The following is a 27,938-nucleotide window of genomic DNA, read 5'->3' as shown; positions in this document are numbered from 1 at the left end:
ATCCTGCTGGGCTTTCTGGTATAAAAATGAAAAGACAGCTTTGACCTTGTGTTTTTTTTAGGGCTTCTTTGATAATTTTTGAACCAAATTAGGTTTCATGGTTTCAACCCTTGGAAAAAGATTCTGATGAAATATGCAAGCAATTGCTCATCACGGGTGTTCATGCATTTGATCCATTGAGATTGCTCAGGGGTGAAAAGTTCCTGTGTTGTTAGTAATGATCTAAATCAAACAGTCTGAAGGCTGTCATCAGAACAAAGAAGAATGAGTTTTAGATTTTCTTCATTGATGCACGTTGACCTTTTAACCTGACCGACTGACAAAGTCACCGAAGGTACGTTCTTTCCTGCGTGGCTCCTGGTCCTGGCTGCGTTCCATAGCTGTGTCAAGGATGCTCTACATTCTGCTGCAGCTGCCATTTTTCACCAGCTGGCAAGATGCTTGTCTGTCCATTAATATTTAAAAAAATGATCAATAGCCTCCCCCACCTCCCACTGAAAAAGGAGGAGGTCCAAATCATTCATAAATGCATAGGATGAAGTTCCAGTGACCTCTTCAGGTCCAGTGCCCCATGAACACCTACCCCCAGCTGAAGTGAGGCTGAGTTGTTCCCATGACTGAGAAAACCTTGAAAGCATAAAAGAAAATGCAAAATTAAATGTCAGTTATCAATGTGTGCGCTTATAATTTTAATGTTATTTTTTACAATTCAAATCAAGACTAAGAGATATAATGGACTACCTTTTCTGGTTGTCGAGTGGGTTCAGTTTCTATTTATGTTAATAACGTCAAATGTTATTCTAGGACTCATTCCCTCTTGAGCCTGTCCATCTGTTATATCACCAGGATGACCTTCCTTGTTTCTTCTTCTTTGGTGGAATTTTTTTTCCCTTGGTTAAAAAAAGAAAGGATAAAACAGCCTTCTGCCTTCTTTCACTTAAAGTGACTAACGAATGACTATAATTTTATGTACATCAGGAGGGAACGGTTCTGCCCATAACACACACCAGACCTTACTTGATCTTTAGGCCACCCAGGGCACTTAGTATATTGTATTAAAAGGGATGAAAATGAAAGGTCACCATTGTGAAAAGATGATCAAAGAGTGAATGGATGCAGGAATAATTTTAAAAATATTTTAAAACTAAGAGATCAGTATAGTCATATTTTCAAATGTCCACCAGACATTTTCTTTTTAATGAGGATAAGTACCTTGAAATATTTTAATACTGACCAACGTAAGAATGGCTATTTTTAAATTTAACTTGCTTCAATTGACTAAATCTCTTGGCTGCGTTGTAGTTTCTGTAGGTGCAAAAATAGCTTTTTTTTTTTTTCAGTGAAAAGCAAAGCCCATTAAATAGATGAGATGGGTTCATGTATAAATTACTGCTTAAATGACTATTTTAATTTTTGAATTGATCGATTTAGTATTATTTTTATTCATCAATCAGGCTAAATGTTTGCGTTCTTCTCCTGACAGTTTAGTTACATTTTGGGGAGATCCTGGCTAAATTTCCAGTACTTCAAATTTCTTCTCTGTAGAGTAAGAACAGAAAAGAGTTGCTATAAAGATAAAATAGTATTCACAAAAAGTTTTTTAAATTTAAAATGTTGTATACATTTAACTCATTGGTATTACATGTATATAAATTCAACTCAGTTTCAGAACATTTTTCTAATCATTCTTTTTTCCTTCACAGTTTCAGTATCACCTTATAATAATTCTTATTTGCAGTGCCCATATTTTCTTCTTCCTACTTCCTTTCATTCCCTTTGCCTACTGTCTTTTGCATTGTTCTTACCTTTTGAAGCTATGAGATTCATTCTCTGTGGATGTTCTACTGCTTGTATGATCTTTGCCCTCTTAACCAGCCGAGTATAATCACCAGCATCCTAAAGGCTGATTTTAAATCTCTTTTGAGTTTTGTTGGTGTGTTTTAACTTAAAATTTTGTCTTTAAGTTATTGTTATATACTATGCATTTGGACTTCTTTTGTGACTATCCATCAAACTCCAGTAAAGTGTATTTGTGCAGTTGGAGAAGGGGAGTATGTTTTTTGTGATAATAATTGAATGTCTCAAAATTATATTAGATGTTATGGGTTTAACAAAAATGCATTTTAGAGTTCAAAGAAAGGAACTGAATTTTGGTAGAGTTGTGAAATGATGACACTCTGGAAGGTCTAGACATCAGAGGCCAATCTAGCAGTTCTGGTTCTTTTGTAGCCCACGAACAACAGTCACAGTGACTCTGCTTATGGGACAGACTCAGTGCTTACTGTCTGTTTGCCTCATTTAGGCTGGGTCTTTGGTCTGTTCTGCAGTAGAATTAAAGTTGAATGTGTCGTCTGACCCATGTAGGAGAGGCAGGAAGGAGCAACAAGGGAAATTAAAATAGAGATTTATTTTCATGTCAGCTCTTTGCTAACCTTGTGGCTGTCCTACTTCACTTAGTCTTTTTATTTGTGAAGAGCTGTTGTAGAAACATTCTTTCATGTGTTCTTCTATTTGTTTATTAATGTAAAATATTTATTGTGGACTTACTATAAATAAATCACTATTCAAGGTGCTAGGAACACAGTAATGAAAAGGGAGGCATGGTTACGCTGGGACAGGACTATCCTTATTCTTGCTGCTTTGGGTGTAGGTCATGGGGGCTGGGGGGAGATGATTAGGATGTTAGACACAGGGGAGCAATTTTTTTCAAAACTGTGACAAATCCTAGGGAGATATCCATTTGGTATATATGATCCATTCCCACAATTTTGGGAATTAGTAAATAAAACTTAAATTTTTTCTTGTTTGATTACATTATCAATCACAGATTCCTGGAATTCCAATGATACTAAAGTTTGAAATTTTAATATACTATATGGAATCACATAGATGATTATTTCTGTTCTATTTATTTTAGAAGAAATTGCTTTTCTTTGCCATGGAAAGTCTGCAAACAATGATAAGTTTTCTGCCAGTGGATAAAAATAAATTGTTTTCTTGAATTTTCCTTCATTCAGAATCCACTGTAGCGTTGTATTTCAATGATTTTTTTTGTTTTCCTCTGAGAATTTAATGATTTACTTTTAATTTTTCAGCTTTATTGAGATATTATTGGCTTATAAAACTGTGTAAGTTTAAGGCATACAATGTGTTAATTTGATACACGTAATTGCAATATGATTACCACCACAGAGTTAGCTGTCACCTCCATCATGTCACATAATTACCATTTCTTTTCTGTGGTGAGAACATTTAACATCTACTCTCTTAGCAACTTACAAGTATATAATACAATATGATTAACTATAATCACAAAATTGTGCATCAGAGCCCCAGAACTTACTCATCTTCTCACTGGAAGTTCGTACGTTTTGGCCAACACCTCTCCATTTCTTTGACCAACACCTCTCCATTTCCTCCACCCCCAGCCCCTAGCAACCACCATTCAGCTTTGTTTCTATGGTTCAGCACTTTCAGATTCCACATATAAGTGATGTTATACAGTATTTATTTTTCTGTCTGACTGATTTCATATATCAAGGTCTCAAGGTCTATATATGTTGTCTCAAATGACAGGATTTCCTTTCTCATGGCTGAATAACATTCCATTTGTGTGTGTGTGTGTGTGTGTGTGTGTGTGTGTGTGTGTAAAACATTTTCTTTATTCATTCATCCATTGATGGACACTTAGGTTGTTTCCACATCTTGTCTATTGTGACTAATGCTGCCATGAACATGGGAGTGCACATATCTCTTCAATATCCTGTTTTCATTTCCTTGGGATATATACTCAGAAGTAAAATGGCTGGATCATATGAGAGTTCTATTTTTAATACCAGCTACTTCACAGAACATCTCAGTGAGTCTTAGAACACGAGTGAAAGTGAAATGATACCTTTGGGATGTGATTTGGGATTATAACCTATTCTTTGATAAATATCTTGGATGTCCCCCCCATCACCATCCAGTTTCTGAACAAGAGCATCATCAATGCCACTGAATGTATCTTTTTGCTCCCTTACTTCCCTCTCAGAGGTAACTATTGTCCTGAATTGTGTGTGTATATCATTTCTTTGCTATCTAAAAAAAGTTTTTCTACATATATATATATATCACTAAAAAAGAAATCATTTAATCTTCTTGCTCTCAGTTTTAGAAAAATAGTACGATACTATATAAATTTGTCAGTGACTTGCTGTTTTCACTGTGTCCTATTTCTGAGATTCACTGAGATGGTTCTGTGAAGTAGCTTGTTCTTTTCCACAGAGTTCTGTAGTGCCACTTCATAAATTGTATTTGCATGCATCTGGGAATCTGTTTCTGGGCTGTATCTTCTGTTCCACTGGGTCAGATTTTCTTGTGAAATTCCCTATTCCAATGCCATGTTGTTGTAATTGTCCTTTCTAATAAGTGCTGATGTCTAGTAGGGCAAAGCTCTCATTTTGTGCTTAATCCTCAGGAGTGTCTTGGCAATTCTTGAGCTTTCATCTGTAAAATTTTTAGAAGCACTTTTTCAAGAAACTTGGAAAAAAGTTGGAATTTGATTCAAACTGTACTCAATCCAAAAATAATTTGGGGGAAAACTGATGCTTTATAAAATTCAGCCTTCTTTGTACACTGGTAATAATGACTGGATCGTTTAGTTAGAGAAGCGGAACCAGCAGGGAGTAGTTATTGAGAGATGTATTGCAAGGAGTAGACTTACACCATTGTGGGGCTGGCTGGGTGAGTCCAACTCTGTAATGCAGGAAGTAAGAGAAGGAAACAGAAGGGCAGGCAGGACCTCTTGGACACACTTCTCTTCTAAGAAAGGGCAGGCAGGACCTCTTGGACACACTCTTCTTGTAAGAAAGGGCAGGCAGGACCTCTTGGACACACTAAAGCTGCTGTCCACTGATGGAATTTCTTCCTCAGGGAAGTCTCAGCTTTGTTCTAAGTCCTTTCTACTGACAGAATCAGTGATAATTTTGGAAGGTCTCCCTTATTTAAAGTTAACTGATTACCTGGACTTTGCAAAATATCTTCACAGCAGCACCAAGATTAGCGTTTGACTGGATAACTGAAGGTTGTAGACTAGTCATTTTGACACAAAATTGACTGTCACACTTATCACAAACATGATAGGTTTCTCCATTTATTTACATTTATTTTTGGATATTTAATGCCTTTTACTAAACTAATTTTCTCTATACAAGGCATTTTAAAATTTACATTATCTAGCAGTAACGTCTGTTGGTATAGAGAAATGCAATTGATTTTGTATATGAATCTTCTATTTCTATAACTTGTTAAACTCTTATTATTTCCAATAATTTTTTGGAGATCCTTTTGGGTATTTTATGTATATAATTGTATAACTTGTAATAATAGCAGTGTTGTTTCTTCCTCTTCAATGCTCATGTTTTTTAAAATCAATTTTTAAATTACATATGATAAAATTTACTCTTGGCAGTACACAGTGCTATAACTTTTGGCAAAAGGCAGAAAGTCACCTATTTACCACCCAGATCAAAATAAAGAACAGATTAGTCACCCCTCCTAAATTCTTCTGTGTCACAGTGCTGTGGTCATTTCCTCTCCTTTCCCACAAACCCAGGAAATCACCAATCTGTTCTTTATTCCTAAATGTTGCCTTTTCTAGAATGTTACAATGAAATCTCACTGTATGTGAGAATAGAACTTACGTTTCTCTTAGGGGAATACCTATGAGTGTATGTTTATCTTTATAGGAAGCAGCCAAACGATTTAGCAGCGTCTCCACCATTTGCATTCCCACCAGAGCTGCAGTTGCGTTCCATCTTCGTTAGCTCTCGGTATTCTCAGTTTTTAAATTTATTTCCTTATTCTTGAGTTTTGAAAGTTTAACATGTTCTGCATACAAGTCTCTTGTCAGATGTTAAGTTGCAAGTATTTTCTCCCAGTTGAGGGCTTTTCTTTCTTAACAGTGTTTTTGCAGAGCAAAACATTTAAACATTTTTATAAGGTTCCCATTATTACTTTCTCTTTTGCTTCATGCTTTTGCAGTCTAATCTAAGAAATCTTTGCCTAACTCAGTGTCACAAAGATTTTATTCTATGTTTTCTTCTAAGTGCTTTATTTTACATTTTATATTTAGGTCTATGATATATTTTGAATTAATATTTCACATCAATGTGAAGTATGGGCTGAGATTTATTTTCTTGCACATAGATATGTGTCTAATTGTTCTAGGACTATATGTGTTTGTGTGTGTGTGTATGTGTGTGTTTCACACAAAAAGATAAACATACTTGTTTCTACTACCCAAAAGGAATTTGACTCTCTTTGGTCGGGAGTGAAAGAAAGAAAATCTACACACTTTATCCACCTCACATTGGAAGTTTAACAGCTCAGACACATGGGCCGTAAATGCCAAGGTGACAATAGTGTTAACCACACATGGTCTCTGACACCCTGTCTGGCTATTGCTAGGGAAACCAACAGAGGGAAATTATTATTTTATATGGTAGTACCAGAATTTTCTATTTTGTATTAACTTCCAGTAAGATTGTGTAATTTTATGATGACTAAATATTGCAGCAAATTTTCTAGAAAAAAGGGTGTTTTGTGTAATTTGATTAGATGAGCCTATCAGGTGAAGTGATCAGAAGTATTGAGCCATTTTTCCCCTAAGAAAGTGTTAGAATAAGGAGGCTCTGCTGACTGACTGCCAGACTCTACCTCTGGCTTTGAACCACAGTGCAAATGAAGTAGGTGTTACCAATTCCCTGAAGTCTGACTCCACAAGCAAGCCTTTTCTTCCAGCATGTTTAGTGATAATCAAATCTTTGTTCCTAGACATAACGTCACACAGTAAAGTGGAGCTAATAGCTGTTAAGGTTCTGCTAAACAGTGGGACAGAATCCTGTGTTTTACATATATCGTAATTCAACTTAGCTTCACATCAGTTTAGTGGGTATCAGTACCCCATTTTCATAGTAGAGGAAACTGAGTTTCAGAGAGTGAAGAGCTTTCTCACAGTCACACACCTAGAAAACAGAGGAGCCAGGTACCAAGCACAGTTATTATGCCTTAAAAGCCTGTGAGTGAAATCCAGGAATAATTCTGCTCCCTAAATCTTTAAATCCCTTTTTTATAACAACATTCTCATTGTTGCTGAGAAATGACCTTTTCTTGCTTTATAAAGCTTGTTGCTTAGTCCAGAGTCCTCAGTATTGAAGTCCTTTTGGCTGCAGCGTGGTGGTGGTACTGGGTTAACTCTTCTTTGTTCTGTTCCAGCCTGTTCTAACCATTGAGCTACGTAATGCCTTGAGGGAATGAAAGAAAAACAATGGACTCCCTGTCTCCTTCAGACACAAAGAGATCTTCTACCTTAGGGAGAGCTACAAAGGGACATCAAAGTCCAACACCTGGAAAATGTATCCTGTTTACACTCATCCAGGAGGATTTTTCACTTGTTCGATTTCCAATTAATTTACCTAATTTAACCTTTAAAATGTCACCTTCTCTTCCAAACCTGGTAATACATGTCATTGTTTCCTGATTTAATTTTAGAAGCCTCCACATTCACCCTCAGAAGCTGCTGCCCTTTTGGGTTGAGTTGGGGTACAGAAGGAGAAAAGGGAGATAGGAAAAGGAAGGCCTTTGGAACATGTCTTTTCTTTATTTAACTTTGGTGCGAGCTTCCAGAAGGTGTTGATCTGTGGAACGGTAGCGGTGGAGGGTGAAACGGTAGGGTTGCGGGAAGATAAATCAGTGATACATTAATAAAACCAAGCACCATAAAGAGTATCCAGCTACGGAAAGCATTCCATACTTAAAACGAATGCTTTCAGAGGCTGTGGCTGAACGAAAGGCATGCCTTTTGCTTGGAAGTTGACAAGATACTGGTGCCTGTGCACTTCACTGCCACTCAGCATTCCAGCGCCGTGGTGCTGGAGACCAGTGCTTCTCAAACTTTTCTGTGCATCCAGATCACCTGAGATTCTTGCTAGGCTGCAGATATGATTCATCAAGCCTGGGGTGGGGCTCGAGGTTGTGTGTTTCTAATGAGCCGCCAGGTGATGCCGATGGTATTGTTACGTAGGCCTGCATTTTGAGTGGCAAGGCTGCAGACACTCGATCCCTGAAAATATAATTTTTTTAAGGACTCTACGTGGAAAACATTGCCCATGTTTACACAGACTATACCCATACAAAGAGAAACATTACCTAAAATTTTTTTGACGGCAAGCTTAGACTAAGTATTTATATATAAGAAAGGCAAAATGAGTAATAATACAACTACAGTTCATGACTTAGTCCATGCTAGGCATTGTGCTAAGGACTTCACATGTTATTTAGGGCTCATATCCTGGATGAGAGATCCAAATTATCATTTACGTTTATAGAAGAACCCAAGGCGTAAAGCAATGGTTACATAGCTGCATGAGGCCACACAGCTAATCAGGTGGCAGAGGCTGCATTCAGAATTTGGTTGCTGGCCTCTAAAACCTGGGTTGTTGATATCTGCTGTATTATAAACTATTGGGTAGCAATTAAAATAATTTTTAATGAAAGTAAAAGATGGAGGGCGTGAACGTTACAGTTAGATGTGGATTTGAGCCTGAGTCTTCTTCCATTTGCTGCCTGTTTGACCCTGAGAAAACCTTGCAGCTCCAGGCTCCTCATTTGAAAGTGGAGATTATACCTGACCTGCTCTTCTCTCCACTTGGAAGTTGCGGAGAGAAATGAGATCAGGATGTGATGGGCTGTATGAACTGTAAGGCAGTGCACACAGGCAGTTTCCTCCACTTTCCAAACATTTCTTGTCCATGTCATGCCAAGAACAGGCATGATGGCTTAAAAAAATAAATACTTGGCTTGGTCTCATTTGCTACTTGCAGGTAGGCGAAGCTTCCAGCAAATATGCAGCTAGCTGCATCTGGATCACAGTGCAGATTAAAAAGATGTATAATTTGGGACAGTCAGTAGTATCCTGTCCAACCCTGGGCCTGTTTCTGTGTTTTCTATTTGAAGAAGGTGAAGCAGATGTCCTCTAAATTCCTCCCTGGATCTAACATCTGAGTTTCTGATGTTCACTCTCGACTGATTTATAACTGCCATTTGATACGGTGTCTATGGGATTTGGATGATGATGATGATGGTGATAATGATGATGATAATTCTGCAGTTTTGCCTCTGTTTCCTCGTGTGTAACTTTTCTCAGATTCTAGTAAAGGAATGTCTCTTAGAAGCGGCAGCTGGTTTTTATTCTGAGTACGTTCAGAAGTAGGAAAGAGCTTGCAGAGATGATACAATAAGGTCTAGTTCGTAGGCGGGCCGTTAAGGAAATTACCAGTCCATACACCGCATTTGAGACAGAGGGCTGTTTTAGGGAAATGTGACCCTGCACCAGCTTTAGTAGACATTACAAATCTCATAGCCGAGGAGAAGCAACAGGAGCAGAGTTATATGCTCTGCTCCTATGGAGTCAGGGGAAAACCACGAACAGTACATTCCTGAGCTCCACAGGGAGAGTGTGTATGTGAAAGTTGGCCATGACTGAGGAGACCCAGGAGCTGGACAAGTGCTCCAGAAGGCGAATGAACGGCTCAGATGCCTGGGACATGGCAGTGAAAACATGAAGGGGTGTGCTTTTCAGAAATAATAATAACTACTGTTTAATGCTTTTCAGTTTGTACATCATCATTAGGGATAATGCTGAAATTCATTCTAACAATAGTTCTTAATGATAGAAATATGAATCTCCATTCTACAAGTGAAGAAATGAAGCCTCAGAGAGGTTAATTTAGTTAGGGCCCTGAAGTGGAGAAACTATAGAAACTCTGAATTCCAAGTCTTTTTCACTGTGCACTGTAACCTCTTTGAAGCCAGACTAAGCAGAGTGCATTCATTCCACAAAGCAGTAAAACTGCCCATTAAAAATTATTTCATGTATTTATTCTTCATGCTCCAAAAATTATTTTTCACCACCTAAATTAGATTCAGTGAGGTTCAGTTAGCAAGTCTGCTCTGGGACAATCCAGAACCCCTTCCTGCCTGCATCTGTGCTGTCTCCTGGGCCCCCACGTCGGAACTGCCTCTTACAGGCCTGGAAACTGCTCTGCTCCTCGCTGGGAAAGGACAGAAGATCATGTCTTCCAGAGTCCTCGTGGACCTTTACAGAATATTTTCCACAATGTCTGGACTGTCTAGAGGTTAACATTGGTAAAAATGAACTTCCTGTGGATTGCCTGAATTTAAAATGGATAAAAACAGTATTTGCAACGATAATAAAAAGGCAACGGCCCTGTAGCTATCATATAGGAAATCATTACCTTGTTGAGGATGTTCTGTTTCCTGAGGCCCAAGGCACGTATCTTTCTCATAGATTTTCTACTGAGCTCTAACTTTTACAAGTTATTCTTATCTGTAGATTATTTTTATTGTGGTCTCTGCTTACTTGACACTCTAGCTTAAGTAAGGTGAAAGCCAGTAGAGAGATGTTTTAAAGAAGAGCTTCGAGAGTGTTAGTGTCTCACAGTGATGGTCTCTCTGCTGAAGTGGCTGTCATGGGGTTGCTGACCTCCACAAGCTGACGTCTGTCCCTCCAGGCCTGCCTCCGCCTCTGCCCTGGTCCAAGGTTGGCTGGACCAGGAAGCAGGTTCACAGTGGCAGCCTTCGATTGGCAACATTTTGATCAGAAATAGTGCAAGGATTTTCTGTGTTTTAATGTTGTTTAAAAGACAGTGTTATTTATATTCTCATATTTTGAAGAAGTTAGAAAAATACAACTTTTCAGAAATAAAGAGTAAGATAAAAGAGGAGTAGGTGCTTTTTGCAACGAAACTCCTTGTGATGGAGTGTCCTTTTTGATCCTTGGCCACCTTTTATTCTACGTTTGGTTTGTTCTCAGAATCAGGCAAGTATGCACCCTTCTGGAACCCTCCATTTCTGCCAGCTTTCCACCTCTGGTTAACACACTGGCTGATTTGCTTGTTTTTGGTCTCTCTCCCTCTCTTTCTGCATTGGACTTGGCCTTCTGGGCCACTTGCTTGCTAGCTTATTCTAAAATGAGAAAAAGAATCACATAACATTAAGTCCTATTTTTAAAATCTGAGAACTGCAAACTGAAATATTAGAACCTAATGCTTCATCTCAACATGTGTGTCTTCTACTTCCCCAAACACATTTATCAATGGAAATTGGCCCCACAGGTGGTAAGAAAGAAAGAAACAACAAATATATATTGTCTAAATTGAGATTTAGTGATATATGCAAGATTCCTAGTAATTGGTAGGGAAACCTTAGTTCTCACCCATTTCTGAACTCCTGGGAGTAAAATATTTGTATTTGAAAATCGGTGTTTTCTTGACTATGTTATAGTACTTTTATCTGGGGAAAAAAATGATTTCCGTTTTGGTTTAGTCAATTATTTGCTTTTTTCCTACCTGTAAAAGAAAAAAATCACATCTCATCCATAACCAAAGAATGTAATATAGAAAGGGAAGTTTTGAATTCAATTAGAAAAAGAGTCTTAGGAATAACAGATAGCAATTATTATCTGAAGATTGGATTTATGTGTAACACGAGATTCTGATATTGTCGATTGTTCACAGAGAAGTGCTTTAGAAAATTTGGATTTAGAAATACTCATTTTGACATATCATATGAAAAGTTTGCCATTCTATAATTTCCAAGTGGAAATTTTTTTTTAACTTGAAAAAAACCCTTTATTTTGATATCTATTAACATACTCCAATTAACTTTAGAATGATAAAAAAGCTATCTGTATTGAAAGTTTTTAACAATCTTTGAAATGAGATATTAAAGTCTTCCTTATAATGGCAAAACTAAACTATGGTGATGATGTCCGAATAGTGGCCTTCTCTGGGAGAGGGTATGGACTGAGAAGAGACACAAGTGAAACTTCTGGATGCTGGAAATGTTCTTTGTCTTGATCCAGGTGGTGCTACATGATGTGAGCTTATCTAAAAATGTACTTAATGTCTGTGTACTTTACTGTATGTATATTATACCTCAGTCAATGAAAAGGATAGGGGGAAAATGGCTCTAAAGATAAAATGTTCAAAATGATATAAATTAATTGGCCTTAGGTAGGCAAATGATCAACTTTCCCTTTTCTTGCTTAGTTTATCTCTATCACCTCAACCCCCTAACCCTACAAAATGTTTAATAGCAAAATAAAAAGACATATCACAAAATATTCCCAAATGATGTGAGAAAGACTTTCTATAATTTCAGTACAAATAGGTAATAATTTCAGTACAAATAGGTAATAAAAGCTAATAAGAAATGTGTTAATTCTTTAAAATTGAAATTGGAAAAGGTAGGAAATGAAATCTCAGAGAAGAGGGAATTTGATGATCAAAAAACAAATGAAAAAGATGTTTAAATTTGTTAAAAATTAAAGCCCTTCAAATTAGAACAAAATAATTTTATTTAAACAATTAGAGATGATTGTGAGATTGTATTTATTGTTATTAAAAAGGTAATATTTTAATATCTTCCATATTTTAAAGAATTTATCTGGAAAAAATAACTGGATCACCTTGCTGTCCACCTAAAATTAACACAATATTGTAAACCAACTACACTTCAACAACAACAAAAAGAATTTACAGAAATACACCTCTCAGAGACAAAGTGCAAGCAGTTTGACTACAAGTAAACTCTTTAAGATCAGGCACTATTTCTCACATTGTGTCCAGTTGTGTTTCTTAGTTTGACACATTAAAGTGTTTTAAATTCTTCTATTATAAAATATAAATTTTATTTTATATTTCATTACAGTTGTGAGCTTCCTGTAACTTTTCAGAAATCCAAAAGTTGAGGCCAATTTCTCCTGAGTTGTTGGTCTCAGATACTGTTTAACAAGATACCATAATTTGCCATCTACCAAGAAACCTTGTGAAATCAGAGCTCCTGATGCTGAATTCTTCTGTGCATTCTGAAAATAAAGCCTTGGAATGATACATATTGGTGTGTAAAATATTCCAGAAGAGAAACAAATTTGTGGTCAGCATATCCAGGGAAATAAATGTACCTGGGACACTTCAGACCCAGAGATAGTAGATACTGTCAATGGACTTGTGCTTCCAATATACGCGCTGTCTTTTGGCCTTCTTTCCTGAATTATCTCAGCTGTGTGCATGTCCCAGAATATGGGCCCAGCTGGTTCACTCTGCCTGTCAATCCTTTTCCCTGTTGCCCTTGAGGTGAAATGATCCTTTATGAGTTTGCTTAAATGCTCACTATTTGTCTTGAAGCTTTCAGAACACCTCTGTCTGGAGCCAAGTACTCTTCCCATGGGCTCCCACAGAACTTTCCACCTGCCCATTCCAAGCAATGCTGTCCTTATTTGCGTGCAAGACCTTGGGCGTGAACCATGTGTTATTAATGGACTATATGTTATTCAAATGCCAACACTTTTATTTCCAGTGCCTGGAGTCTAAATAAATTAATGCATATTTATGGAATGGGTGACAATAATTACAGTCACACAGGGAGGCAGTGTGGCAGAGCAGAAAGAACCTTGAAATGATGAGACAGAATGGCTGCGTATGTTGGTTGCTGTGTGACCTAAGAAGTTATTTAACTTCTCTGAGCATCAGTTTCCATGTATTCAAAATGAGGATGGTAATTCATACCAGTTTAAATTATGGGAATGAAGGAATTAAATGAGAGAACAGAGGTGAAACACTGGCGTTCCCAACACACAGTGGACGTTCCCTTCTTGTTCCTTCTCTCTTCCTTCCCAAACTCCGAAAGGCTTGAGATCCTATTTTTTTGTTGGCATGAGTGTCTGTGCTGGATAAAGGGCAGGGGCATGTCTGGTATGCTTGCCTGTGAGTATATGCATATGCATACACACATATGCATGAAAATGCTATGAAATTCAAATATCGGTGTCAATATACAAATTTTATTAGTACATAGCCACACCCACGCATTTACATATAGCCCATGGTTTCATTTATGCTATAACAGAGTTGACTACCTTTAAAAAATATTCATATGTCTATTTTATATTATAAAATATTTACATTTAAATATTTATATATAATATTTCTATATGAAACTAAATTAGATTAAATTAAAAATATTAAATGTATGTGTGTGTGTGTGTATATATATATATATAGAGAGAGAGAGAGAGAGAGGGAGGGAGGGAGAGAGAGACATTTTTCCATATACTCTTTGTTATAAGGACTATTTCCACCTTGGAACCTTTTAATAACATGTAGAAGAGGATTTCAACATTAACTTACTGAAACAATTTTTAGTCCAGTTTGGGATGCAAAATGATTTTTTTGAGTTATCAATAACTATTTTGAAAATCAAGATTCTCTAAATATTTGCCCCTCATAGACCTTTCCTACAGGACACATCATAATGCTCTTGCCAATAAGCCATTCTTCATTTTAGCATTTTCATTATGCATTCTGGTTTTTAACCTTGGAGATTTTTAATGGAGCTGTATAAACTTGCCTCAAGATGACATGAAATATACTAGGTCTCTTTCTATATAAGTCCTTATCACCTCAGCAGATATTATTTTTGGTGAACTGGGAACATATTAGCCAAGTTAAGTCAACTCAGTGGTTATTCTGGTAGTATAAGATCTAGCTGTTCGATTTCTGGCATTGTAATTATGTTGAGTGGTTATGTTAAATAGTTATTATTTGTTGTTGAGAGTTTAGTTAGTAAAGATGCTGGCTGCTGTGCTGAACCTTCTTGTGCTTTTTTCATAGTGAAATAGTAAACATATTTTTAATTAAGATAATAAAAGGAGTAAAAAAATTTCCTCCACCTCATCAGTTCATCTGTTTTCTTTTGGATTCTTTCAGTCAGTACACTTATTTTGCGATTCATCCAAGTTACTATGTGTGTCAATAGTTCATTCCTCTGTCTGGCTGAATGAAATCATTCAATGCATAAACCACAATATATTTTTTTAAAAAAAATTCCAGTGTAGGCATTTTTCAGGACTTCTTTCAGTTCCTTTTCTTTCAGAAATTGTATTCACTTTTATGGTAGTAAATATCTCCTTTTATATGGCTTCTGAATCTCTACTGATAACCTTTGCCTACATCATGGATTTTAGAGTTTTACTTAAAACTCTCTGCTTGATATCTGTTTCTGGGCTGCTTAATAGCAATTTTACCTTATAATATCCAAAATAGTCTTCTATCTGTGGTACCTTGATACTTATTGTTACCCAGACAAAGGATGTTCTCTTTGCTACCATAGTGACTTGATTTTTGATTTTTAAGCTTTACATTTTATGTTTTCAGACTAACATCTATCCTTTCCTTTTCAATTCTTCCTGCCATCAGATGATTTCAGGTAAATGTCTTCTCTCTCTGTACTTCTAACCATTCTCTTGCCATCCAGCTGTCATCTTCATTTTACTAAGTCACAGTTCTCATCTGCACAAGAACCTCCTACCCCTTTCCTTTTTCTCCTGGAATAAGTCTTCCTAATAAGAACCAATGACTGGTGACTTCTGCACATCAGACATATTACATTCATAATGTGTGGCTACATGTCTTGTTGAGCAGTAGCAGCACATACGGTATGTGAAAGGACTAAAGCAGACATGCTAGATGTTCCTCATTTTCCACCTTGGTTTTGACTCTTGCATCCTCCTCTGCTGCTCTCTTTAGGTTGTCATCTCCTTTGTCTCACAAATCTCAACTAAGCAAGAAATTGCAAGGCTTGCAAAAATAGAAAAGTATTACTCTGACAGTGATTGGGATAGGGTTGCACCACTGATTCTCAGTGGGAGGCATGAAAACCAGAACAGCTTCCAGCCATAAGTTTTGCAGCAATGAGAAACAAACACTTCTGTGGGAACCACAGTACAAGGACCCCTGGCTTCTCTTCTCTTCACTGTGACATTGCATCTCTGCTTCAGCTGGACACTTACCTGGTTCTCAGATGCTCCCTCATGCATGTCAGCTGAATAATGTCTTTAACTTCTGTCTGAACCATCTAATTATTTTCTTTTGAAAGATAACATTCTCTCCCGTGGTAACTTGGAAGGTAGACCACCTGCCTCTGAAGCCCATGCTTTTAGGGGAAGTCATTAGAAAAGGCAGAATGTGAGTGGGTTTTGACTGCTTCTTGGTCCTTTTGGAAACTGATGCATGAGAAAGCTGAGTTTAGGCAAGGATCAGCCCATCTGTGAGTAGAGATGGGAGGTGATGGAATTTTGCTAGGGAGGCTCTCTCTGCTGGGGCCCATAATCTAAAATGAGTGGGAGCTTAGACATTTGAGCCTCATGAGACTGAACAAGCCAACTTCCTTTGTCCACCAAACAGGAGGAGGCAGACCAGGGATGTCTAGCAGTGAAGATCGGGTAAAAGTACTGCCGGAAATATTGTTTCAGATGGGTATGAGGCAGCTGCTGTGAAATTGAGGAAAGTAAACACAGAAGCCAGTGACTAAAAGAGGAGAGCGGCTGCTTAAATCTTCTGACCAGAAGTGAGCTCTGGGTATGGTTATTTTTACATAGAACTGGCCAGAAGCAAATAGATTAGAAAGCTAGGGTGTTTCTGTGGAAATTATATTGCCAAAGCAACCAGTGATGGGCCTGGATATTCAGTGATGTTTCACTACCTAACACAGCTCATGGCTTTCCCAAGCTGCCCCAGCAGGAAAGGTGCTAAGACCTGTGCATCTCCCAGGTGGGGCATGTGCTCCAGCATCCAGTTCAGATTGGGGCATAGATGACAATGAAAAAAAAAATCGCTAGAGCAGAGGTTGGCCAACCATAGTTCTCAGGTGCAATTCAGCCTGCAATCTAGTTTTGATGGCCTCAGAGCTAAGGATTGTTTTAGTTTTTAATTATGTATTTATTTTAATAAAAAGTCAGTTGTGTTTAATAGGATATTACTTTACACATGTACTACTTTCTTATTTTTAGTTTTATTTTAAAATTGTATCTCGCCAGATTATTGACATATAATTGACAAAATTATACTATATTTAAAGTATACAACATGTACATATATATTGTGAAGTGAATACCACAATCAAATTAATTAACACATATATCATGTCACATAGTCAGTTTTTTTCTTTCTGGTGAGGGTGCTTAAGATCTGCTCACTTAGCAAATTTCAAGTATACAATACAAAATTATTAACTATAGTTGCCATGCTGTGTATTAGGTCCTCAGAACTTAGTCATCTTATAACTGAAAGTTTACGCCGTTTAATGAGCATCTCTCCATTTCCATCACCCTTCAGCCCCTGGCAAGCACTATTCTATTCTCTGTTGCTGTATGTTTGACTTTTTAGAGTCCACATATAAGTGATACCATACAGCATTTGTCTTTCTGTGTCTGGCTTATTTCACTTAGCATAATTCCCTCCAGGTTCACCCATGTTCTCAAAAATGACAGGATTTCCTTCTTTTTAAAGACTGAATAATATTCCCTTTCATGTTTATATACACACACAGTAAACATTTTCTTAATCATTCATCCATTGACAGACCCTGTGGTTGCTTTCATTCCTTGGCTGTTGTGAACAATGCTGCAGTGAATATACAGTACAGCTATCTCTTTGAGATAGTGATTTCATTTCCTCTGGATAAATACCCTGAAGTAGGATTGGTGGATCATACAGTAGTTGTATTTTAATTTTTTGAGAAACAGTATTTAAAAAATACTATTGTCCATAATGGCTGTACCAGTTAACATTCCTGCCTGTTTTATGTTTTTAAAGTCTTGTAAAATTAAAAAAAAATAATAAAAAAAGAAAAATATACAGCAGACACCATACGTAGTCCACAAACCCTAAAATAATTATTTTATGGCCCCATAAAGAGAAAAGTTTTGATAAGCTGTGTCCTGGAGGGCAAAGCTGAGAACCCTGGAAAATGGCCAAGGGGTTTACTCCTAGAGAGCAAAACCAAGGACAGTCTTAAGGACTAACCCAGGAATTTATTTCACTGCTGTTGCAGAGTAGTTACAGTTTCTGTCCAGGAGGGTTTGCTAGTTGCCATGACTGGTGATTTCCTACGCTCTTCCCCTTCCCATGTGAAGTGGCTGTTGTGGTTTTCCTGTTCCTGCTTCCCACTTGCTTATTATGTTTGGGGAAGCAGATAACTCATCAATTGGTTCATAGGTTGTTAGATTTTGAGGAGTCACCTCCAGACAGTAAAAGAAGGATGGCACATCACCTGGAGATCCTGGACTCTAAATTGGCTAAAATATCAGAATGGACTGTGAGTTGCCTACCGTGGATGGCGAGGAAGGTGAGTGCATTCCATATGTGGGAAGAAGGGTGAACATGGGTACTTAGTTGGCCAGAGGGGCTACTGAATGCATTTAGTGTCCATTCTCCTTTTCCTTTTGTAAAAAGGACTCTGTGTTTTTGCTGGGCGCATGGTTGCACAGATATAGAGAGTACTTTTCCCAGCCTCCCTTGCGGGTACAGATAGCCCAGTGACTAAGTTATAGACTATGAGATAGGAGTGGAAGTGACAGTACAGCTTTAAGTTTACCACTTAATAGAGCTGTTTGCTGTGGGCTTCTCTCTCCTCCTTCTCCTTGGCTGAAAAATGACGAAGACTGGAGCAACTGCAGACTTCATGAGTTAAGATGAAGGAGTTGCCCTGTTAGCCTTGGATCCTTACCTGTGGACTCCTAGGAGGGAGAAGTACACAGTTATCTTTAAGTCCCTGTGTTTTGAGGTCTCTATATTAGAGAAAGTCTATACCCTCACTAATATCATGTTGAAATCTTACTAATCTTAGATATTATCTCATCCATGAAGCTTTAGTCACTTTCCCAACTCAAAGCAGTCTCTATCTTTTGATCTCCAAGAGCACTTTGCTCTTTTCTCATAGCACTTGTTACACTTTGTTTTATGGTCTCTTTTATAGCCTTTCTCCGTAACTAGATTCTAAACTCTTTGGGAAGTATAGGAGGAGGGAAAAGCAATATGTAACCGATATAGTAGCCTTTTAGGTTCACACAGGGCTTGAAGTATTAAAATTATTAAATAAATATTTGCTTAATTGAATTGCCCCTTTAGTCATTTTCTAACCAGTATGTATTCACTAGCCAAATGGATATGGGAAATAATGAGATGATGAACCCAAGTCAGAAATCTTCCAAATAAGATGATATGGATAGTGGCGCATGTTACGTATATATATATATATGTATATATATATATATATATATACACTTTTTTTTCCCATTGGCAATACCTTGTCAGTCATATATGATTGATATATTTGTTGAATATTTTGTCTTCTTAAATAAATTACATTTCCATGAATACCTTTTAATAGAAAGGCCATGGCATCAAATTGGAATTGTAGATTACACAATAAAAGTTTCCTTTTGCAACAAAGGAATATCTTATTTTGGGATTGTATTAAAATAGGCAGTGTTGCCTAATGGTTGTGATCATGGAATTTGGTATTAAGTAGTTTTCAGTTTGGATTCTGACTTTGTCAACTATTAGCTCTGTGACATTAGGCAGAAAAATATAACCTCTCTAAACCTATTTCCTCATCTGTGAAATGAGCAGAACAGCATCTACTTTGTAAGGTTTATGATAATTAAATGAGTGTATAGAAAGCACTTTTAAATTATTTTGGACTAAATCACAGATAGTATTTCATCCATAAGTATTTCAGTACGTATTTCTAAAAGATAAGGACTCTTGCCTAAATGCAACTGTAATACCCTTATCACAGTCCTCCAAATTGACAAAAAATTTCTTAAAATCATCAAATGTCTTCTCAGAGTTAAAATTTCATATTATCTCATAAAAATGTCACTTTTATAGTTTGGTTTGAAAAAAAGTTACCAATTGCATACAATGAAAAATTGCTTAACAGTTTACAAAAACCTTAGCTCTTTTAAAATTTCAGTCCCCCAAAGTAAATACATTTTTTCTTTGTATTTGTGGAATGAAATATTCTGCATCTTATTCTCTTCATAACTTGGGTTATGACAGTTCATCAAGATGTGTAGTAAGTTTCCTGTCATAGATCACAACAGAGATTCAGTGCTGAAATCCTGCCACATAGATTCTTTCTGTTTAAATAATTTAGCTGTTGCCTGCTGCATATGTGGTTTCATCATTTCTCATCATCTTTAAAGATGACATGGTAAGATAGTGTTAGTTCCTCATGGCATGCTTCTACTATTGGTAAGATTAAGGTTTGAAATGATTATCCAGAGAATGGATTAGATTTTGCATTTTCTGCCTTTACCCTGACTTTATCCCTTCCCTCTGGGGGCATGTTCTGGGCATCTACTTCAGAGGAAGTTCATGGATAAGCTCTGGAGTGGGGGATATACAGGAACCAGAAGATATGGCCCTTTCTTACTAGAAGCTATCCCCAAGCTGGGGAAGAAACATACACATAGGAAGTGACATTAAACAAATAAAATCACCAAGACTGCAAATGTGAAGGACAGAGTTCTTGAGTTCTTATAGGGTGCAGCAACCTGGTGACATCAGAATCAGGTGGGTTTAATTGAAGAAGGCTTTCGGAAAAGGTAATCTTGAATTCAGTTTGGTGGGAACTGATGAACAGGAATTTGAGTTGAATGAAAAAGGAATTCTAGGTGAGAGGAAAGAAACTGAAGCAGAAACAAGAAGTCATTGGTGGGGATTGAGTTTAAAATGAGTGGGGCTTGGATTAATGAGTTTTTATTACATTGGTGTGATGCTAACGTAGAAGGTATATTAAAGAAAACCTGAGCCCTGAATGGATATGACTTATGCAAATTTTAAAGACCATGATTTCACTATTACAGAGCTTTTCAAACATCTCTGACTGCAGGAATTACTACTGTGCAGGCAGAGATGTTCTGGAAGCAAAGATGAGGCAGGCGTAATAGCCTCTAAAATGAAACAGGCACAGCATATGGGGTAACATATGGGTGTAGCATGGAGGAAGCTGACTTGGGCGTCAGTTTAAAAAACAAATTCCAATCTATGTGTGCCAGTTGGTGGCTGATAGAATTTTCTTTACTCACCCTGGAAGTACACAACAGTAATGGAAGACAGGCATGCTCACCACTGTACCACTAACACTACAACAGTAATGGAATCACAGACATGTTGGACTCTGGGTGTGACTGTAATTTAAATGGCAGCAAAGAAAAAAATTAATTGTGTGTCTAGAGTTTATGATTACGATCCTAATTTATGTCTTCTATTACTGATATGTTTCCTTCTTTCATTCAACTGATATGAACTGAGGACCTATTGGGCTGCACTAATCAGCTGCATTTGTGTGAGAGTTTAGTTCTGAAGTACGCAATATGGAGGGAGAAGTGTGTGGGCATCAGTTTTTCCTGGCAAAGGAGGAAGCAAAGGGGGATGGGATTTTGCAGACAGCGGTGGCTGCAGGACTTAGTCTCTGGTCAGCAGTGGCATCAGTCTTGGAGGTAATTCCTTGTAGTCGAGTTGAGTTCTTGAGTTCAAACTGTAGTGCGTGGTGCTCAGTAGAGGCCATAGCCAGAGCAGCACATGCCTGAGGCTGTTCTTAAAGTCTGGTTTGGGGCCTGTTTCTAGAAGCTTTGGCCTCAAATCTGGTTCTTCAGCCCTTCCAAAGATTCTGTCAGCCCCTCACTCACTTTTTAATAAACTCCTTTTCTGCCATTCACCAGCTAACTTCCAACCAGGAATTCTGCTTCTAGGAATTCTGACGTCGAGGAAAGAGGGGTTAGAGTTTCAGGAAGGAGGGGAGGTACAGTCCTTTGGGTTTTTGTTAAAGGTGGTTACAAGTGTTAACACTGGTATGGAGGCAGAGGCCAGACAGCCAAGTTTTGAAGAGCAAAATGTTTTGAAGAAGAGAGGCTTCAAGTGAGACAAGTTTGTGGAAGAGACAAGTTAAAGATTGAACATTTAAGGGGGCAGGGCTACCAGATCCATCAAGATCTTGGGGGAGGTCCTGGGGTCCTGGGGGAGGCTTGCAAGGAGTAACATCGGAGAGAATGGGCAATTTTCCTTCCTTTTTTTCTTCCCCTTTCTTTCTCTTTCTCTCTTTTTTTTTCCTTTCCATCCCTCCCCCTCTCTCTTCCTCCTTTTCTTTCTTCTGTTTCAAAAGGAGCCTGGGTAAGAGAAGACACTGAGGATGCAGAGAAACCCTATAGTCATGAGAATGAGAAGGGGAGGAAACATAGTAACAGGGGAGGTAAGGGGTGGTACTAAGGGCTTGGAGGGAGAGAAATTGTAGAAACTTGTATTATGGGAAAGAGGATAGAAAGTTAAAATGAATTAAAAATTGTACCGAGGGGCAGCATGCTACAACAGGGGTTCTGGAGTCTGAATGTGTACCCTTAGAATTATCTCACATCGCTAAGACGTCTGGCGGAGGGCAGGAGCTGACAGGGGTCTCTTGTCCTGGTGGGGTCTAATTGCGGGGTGAGATTGCCAGTGCTGGTTGAGGGGCAGGGTAAGGAAGAAAAGCAGAGTGGAATGCTCTGTTTATTTATTTACCTTTCTCTCCCACTCTCTCCTCTCAAACATATTAGCCTATGATATCTTAATCTTCCCTCAGCTCATGTGTCCAGTTTTCATCCTTTCTCTCTTTTTCTCACAATCTCCTCCCTTTCACCTTGTCTTCTTTCTCATTGTCACTTCATGATATATTTACCTCAGGCTCCTGCTGCTTTTCCTTCTCGTACTATTTCAATACCGGGTTCCTTTGCCTTCTTCCTAAAGTTTATTTTATTTTTCTCTTCCATTTTCTCTGAGTTTGACTTTGTTTTTTATCAGTTTGTATACTTTATATCTTATTTCTCAAGTTTCCGAATCCTTCTAGTCTTTATCCTCTGACCTTTAATTTTCTTTTTCTTAAAAGAAAAATCAATTCCATCTTCCCTTTTCTCTCCTCCACATTTCAGCCTCTGTCCTGGCCTTTCCTTCTCCTTTCCCAAGGGACTCTGGGTCTTCATTTTCTGATTCTCTTGGCTATTTCCCACTCATCCTCTCCTAAGCTGCTTTTTAGCCTCCAGACTGATTTTATTTCTAATTCAACTCAACCTGGTACAGTGGTTCTCCTCCTAGCCCAGGTAGATCACAGTTGAATATAGGACCTCTCCCTGATAATAGGGCTGTTTGGGGTCAGAAGGCTGGGGGAAGAAACAACAATAAACTGCAACACATCACAACTCAGTATACAAAGCCTCTGCCAGGTTTTTAAGTTCTTCCACGCTTTGGCCATGCTCAATATTTCCAACAGTCCTCCATTAATCAAACCTCCTTTAGTCAAATGAGTCCCATGAATCCCATGAGTTTGCAATCCCAAATCCTAAATTCTTGCTGTTGCTCATAGTTTCTTTGCTTGGAATACTCATTTTCCTTTTCCCTTTCAGAGACAGGAGCCATTGCCTCCCATGGCAATTCCAGTGTTTTTACTGATCTTTCTTTTCTTTGAATTCCTATAGCATTGGAGTTATCAAGCAATTTAACTCTAATTACATAGTGTCTTAAATATTTCCCTATGTGTTCATTAACTTTGACCAATTGCAGAGGGAGCTCTGAGAACTGAGCATATATCATTTGATTCTGTATTATCTGCAGCATCTAAAATAGTTCTGAATACGTAGTAGGCTTTTTTGAATATTTAATATGGTTGCTTTTTGAATTATTACCCTCATACAGTATAATTCACATTACATTTTTAAAGCCTACTTAAAATATAAATTTTGCTCTGAGATTAAATGACCAAGGGGCTTGCTATCATTTATTCCACGCACCAGTGATCTGTGCAACATTTCCTCTGGTGTCTTCCTGAGCTGGCAGGAGCCAGCCATTCATTTAAATTGGCAACAGACATGGAAATGAATTTGTGTGCTGTCTTATTTGGTAATAAAACTTAAAGTGCAGTGTAATTTGTGATGGTTTGAAGCGGTAATGCAATTTTGGCAAGTCTGCTATATCTCTACAAGACTTACTGTTAGAAGATTTTCAAGCCAGTAGGTTATAGACTCTCACTCTCCTCCTAAAAACAATTGATTGAAACTACTTCCTTCTGGACTTGGTTCAGTCCTTATTGGCAATAACTAAAGCACAGGTTACATTTTTGGTTGAAGTTTTCAGCATCAGACCAAGCTGGCCTTTTTGTACAGTGCTTTTTCTGGTCTATTTTTATCACCAGATATAATACGTCCTCTCCTAATTTAAGGATACAAGATAATAAAAAAAAAGTATGTCCAATTCAAGTTGAATTTGGAATTGAAGCAGCAAAGGAAATAATCTGTGACCCAAGGGAAAAAAAATGATGGGAGTAAGAGCATAAATTCATTTCAGCTCTCCAGCTTTCTCTACAGAAATCATCCTCATATCCTTAGATACATAAATGTAAAGCAGTTGGATGTCACTGTGCCAAATTTGATAGCTTTTCAATAGCTAGTTCTCTCTGGAAATTTTAAACCAGGGAAGTAAATATTTCTACATGTCATGTCCTCCAACCCAGAATTTATTTCAAAGCAGTGAGTTCTTAAAAAAAATTCTGAATTGATATTTATTCCTTGATTCTAATAAAGGTTTTTCTTAAATGATTCCTAGGCCTTCTATTTTGTTGGTGTCCTTAGTCCTAATGATCGTTCTTAAAGTGATTTATGTCTTTAGAATTGCAAACCAAGTTTACTAGAATCCATCTTTTCTTGCTGGATAAAATATATTAGGCTCCCATGACACATTCATGTGTTCATCAGAAAGGGTAGATTTACTAGCCTCCTGCATGGTAGTAACTCCCAGTGACAGAGTAGTTCTGCTAGAAGTCTCTTCCGGGAGGTTTACCAAAGAGCATGCAAATCTTCCTTGATTTAATTGGACTCCTATAAACAGCTGTCATTGTATTTCCAAGGGATTTGCTTTATCAGGGAGTATAAGAAGTCATCCTTTTCATTTGGAAAAAGAACTTGGTCAACACTTTCCTCCCAGTGGGTGAGATACTTTCCTGGTTTATCCCCTTGGCCTCTTTCCTGCCAATGCCCTGAACACTCCATCCTCTCAGCCATCTGTTGCACTTGGCCTACAAAGCTCCAGACGCTGGAGAAAGGGTCACCCTTCCCTCCTGCTCATTGCTGGATGAAGTTAGACAGTCACTCAGATTGGTGTGACTTTACACATTCCTACTGAAAACACCTAGAATCATGCTGTGAACTAGAATTATTCATGCCATCCTTGAGCCTCTTCATCCATGGCCACCCTCACTTCCTTCCTGCCCATCTCTAAGGACAAGTAGTCCTTCCATCAAAGCTCTCTGAGCCTCTCATGCTCTGCATTCTCCTCTCCTTCTCTCTGAGACCGTGTTCTTTCAATGAATTCCTGTCTCTGGTCTCTCTGCAACCTTTCCTTCTTCATCTCTACTGATTGACTTGCTTTGGTACGGGCAAGTCACTGTTGCCCACAGTAGGCAATAAACCTACTCACAGTGACATTTTCTATCCATTCGCACCATATGGTTGCATTTCCTTGTTCCCTTTGAGGTTAGGTATGGCTGTATGATTAGTTTTGACTAATAACAGGTGATAAGTTTCTGGAAACTCCTAAGATCAAGATGATAAAACCTCCACTTTCCTGGGCTCTCAAGTGACTGTAATAAACATAGAAGGCCCTTGATGAGTGGCGTTGGACATGTCACGTACCGGAAAATATAGCTGCAGAGTTTAGGGTTGTTTATGACTGCACTATCACTTAACCTATCTTGACAGTTTTTCTCCTTAAAAATAACCTTCCTGAGACTCACCTTACATTCTTTTCTACTACACTTATTCTTCTCCTAATCACTAATTTTCCTAAAAGAAACTCACTTTATTAACTTTTCCCCTTCTCTTTGATTCCTTTGCTCTGCTAAATATTTTCTGACCCCACCGCTTTATCAGAACTATTCTTGCTAAATCTGCCAATGATCTCTTAATTTTTGGATGCAGTGGACTGATTGTATTACCTTGCTTGACCTTGTGTAGCATGTAACGCTGCTGACCTTGAGAAACTTTTCCCTTCCCATTCCCTTCTTATTTTTCCCTCAACTTTTTGTTTCTTATTTGGCTTCTCTCCTACCATTTACTGTCGAATGTTGGTGTCCCTCAGTATTTGGCTTTTTCCCCTTTTACACTCTGTACTCTCTCTTACAGGTTCCATCAGTTACTGCCTATTCTGTCATGATTCCAAATCTACATGCAATAAAGATAATATGGTACAATATTAAACTAAGGCATTTTGATTTTTACCATGACTTCATAAACTTTGCTCTGCTATTTTGATTATGCTGAAGCCGTTTCTTTGATAATGAGAATCACTCTTACATAGCAGTCTTCTCCAAATATTTCCAGTTGTGAGTGGGGAGACAGCCTACTTTCCTGTGGCCTGCTGGGGAAAAAAGTTTTGGTAGACAATTGGGCTTGAAAGTAAAGTAGTATGCAGAAAGGGTGGTTTTGTTAAATTTCTTTATAGTCTTCTATATAAATGTTAAAACTAAAGGAATCAAGTCATTGAGTTTTTTTTTTTAAATTGGAGTACAGTCAGTTACAATATGTCAATTTCTGGTGTACAGCACAATGTCCAGTCATGTATATACATGCATATATTCGTTTTCATGTTCTTTTTTATTAAAGGTTATTACAAAGTATTAAATATAGTTCCCTGTGCTATATAGAAGAAACTTGTTTTTTTAAATCTATTTTTATATATAGTAGCTAACATTTGCAAATCTCAAACACCCAAATTTATCCCTTCCCTTCCCTGGGCAACCATAAGATTGTTTGCTGTGTCTGCGAGTCTGTTTCTGTTTTATAAATGAGTTAATAGTGTCTTTATATTTCTTTTTTTTTTCAGATTCCACATATGAGTGATACTATATGGTATTTTTCTTTCTCTTTCTGGCTTACTTCACTTAGAATGATGATCTCTAGGTCCATCCACGTTGCTGCAAATGGCATTATTTTATCCTTTTTTATGGCTGAATAGTATTCTATTGCATAAAAACAGCTGCTTTATCCAGTCATCCATCAGTGGACATTCAGGTTGTTTCCATGTCTTGGCTATGGTATATAGTGCTGCTGTGAACATTGGGGTGCATGTATCTTTTCGAGTTAGATTTCCCTCCAGAGAATATGTCCAGGAATGGGAGTGCTGGTTCATATGCTAAGTCTATTTTTAGTTTTTTGAGGAATCTCTATACTGTTTTCCATAATGGCTTCACCAAATTACATTCCCACCAGCAGTGTAGGAGGGTTCCCTTTACCCTGTTTATTCCTAAATCTTAGGCAGGAGGCTAAGCCAGGTAGGATGATCAGAGGAAGTTATTCATTCGTTCATTCATTTGTTGTATGTATGTATGTATGTATGTATGTATGTATGTATGTACCTCTTCTGTCTCTGGGGGCTTGTTAAGCAAAGAAGAGCAAAAGGGAGAGACATAAGCAAGATTATCACATGTGTGTTTTGATCTCTTCACCCCAGGCTTTAAATAAAAGAGAAGATCAACCAGGACAGACAGGCTTACACTATCCCTGTTAGGAACTTTAGGAGAAGACTGCTATGTAAGGTAAATTTCCAATAATAAGTTAATGGCCTCAACATAGGCAGGCAGAGCCCCGTGATTGAGCAGAGAGAATCTTTTTTGTCCTGCTAAACGTTTTTTGGTGTAGACACTGAGTTGAGGCTGGGAGTGAATCACTCTAGGCATGAGGAGCCTGATGGAGACCAGGGATGTGACTTATAGGCATCCACAGCAGTGAAGTAACACGGAAGTGACATCAGCAAAGAGGGGCCACAAGCTGTGACTAAGCCAAGAGAAGGACCAGACAAAAAGTGGATTACAAAAATTACAGATGTCAACAGAAGGTATTAATGTATAGAACTTGGCCAAACATATACCTCACAGGACAGTTGACTGGCCTTTTGATGTCAAGACCATGATGATCCAGAGAATGCCACATGGATTTGAAGACCCCTTCA

At 37.9% G+C, this 27,938-nt stretch overlaps 1 long non-coding RNA gene across 1 annotated transcript; it reads right to left on the bottom strand.

Annotated features, from left to right (window-relative positions):
* Positions 1–39: 39 nt before the first annotated feature.
* Positions 40–27,938, bottom strand: LOC140697854 (uncharacterized). The gene is made up of 4 exons (XR_012075227.1): positions 27,858–27,938; positions 18,499–18,640; positions 742–890; positions 40–627 (listed from the first exon to the last, which is right to left on the bottom strand). It is a non-coding gene; the product is annotated as an uncharacterized lncRNA (long non-coding RNA).

This window comes from Vicugna pacos, chromosome 8 (genome assembly GCF_048564905.1).
Source record: "Vicugna pacos chromosome 8, VicPac4, whole genome shotgun sequence".
In the NCBI taxonomy this organism is placed as follows: domain Eukaryota; kingdom Metazoa; phylum Chordata; class Mammalia; order Artiodactyla; family Camelidae; genus Vicugna; species Vicugna pacos.
Note: the sequence above shows the minus strand (reverse complement) of the source record. Positions and strands in the feature narration are given on the sequence as shown.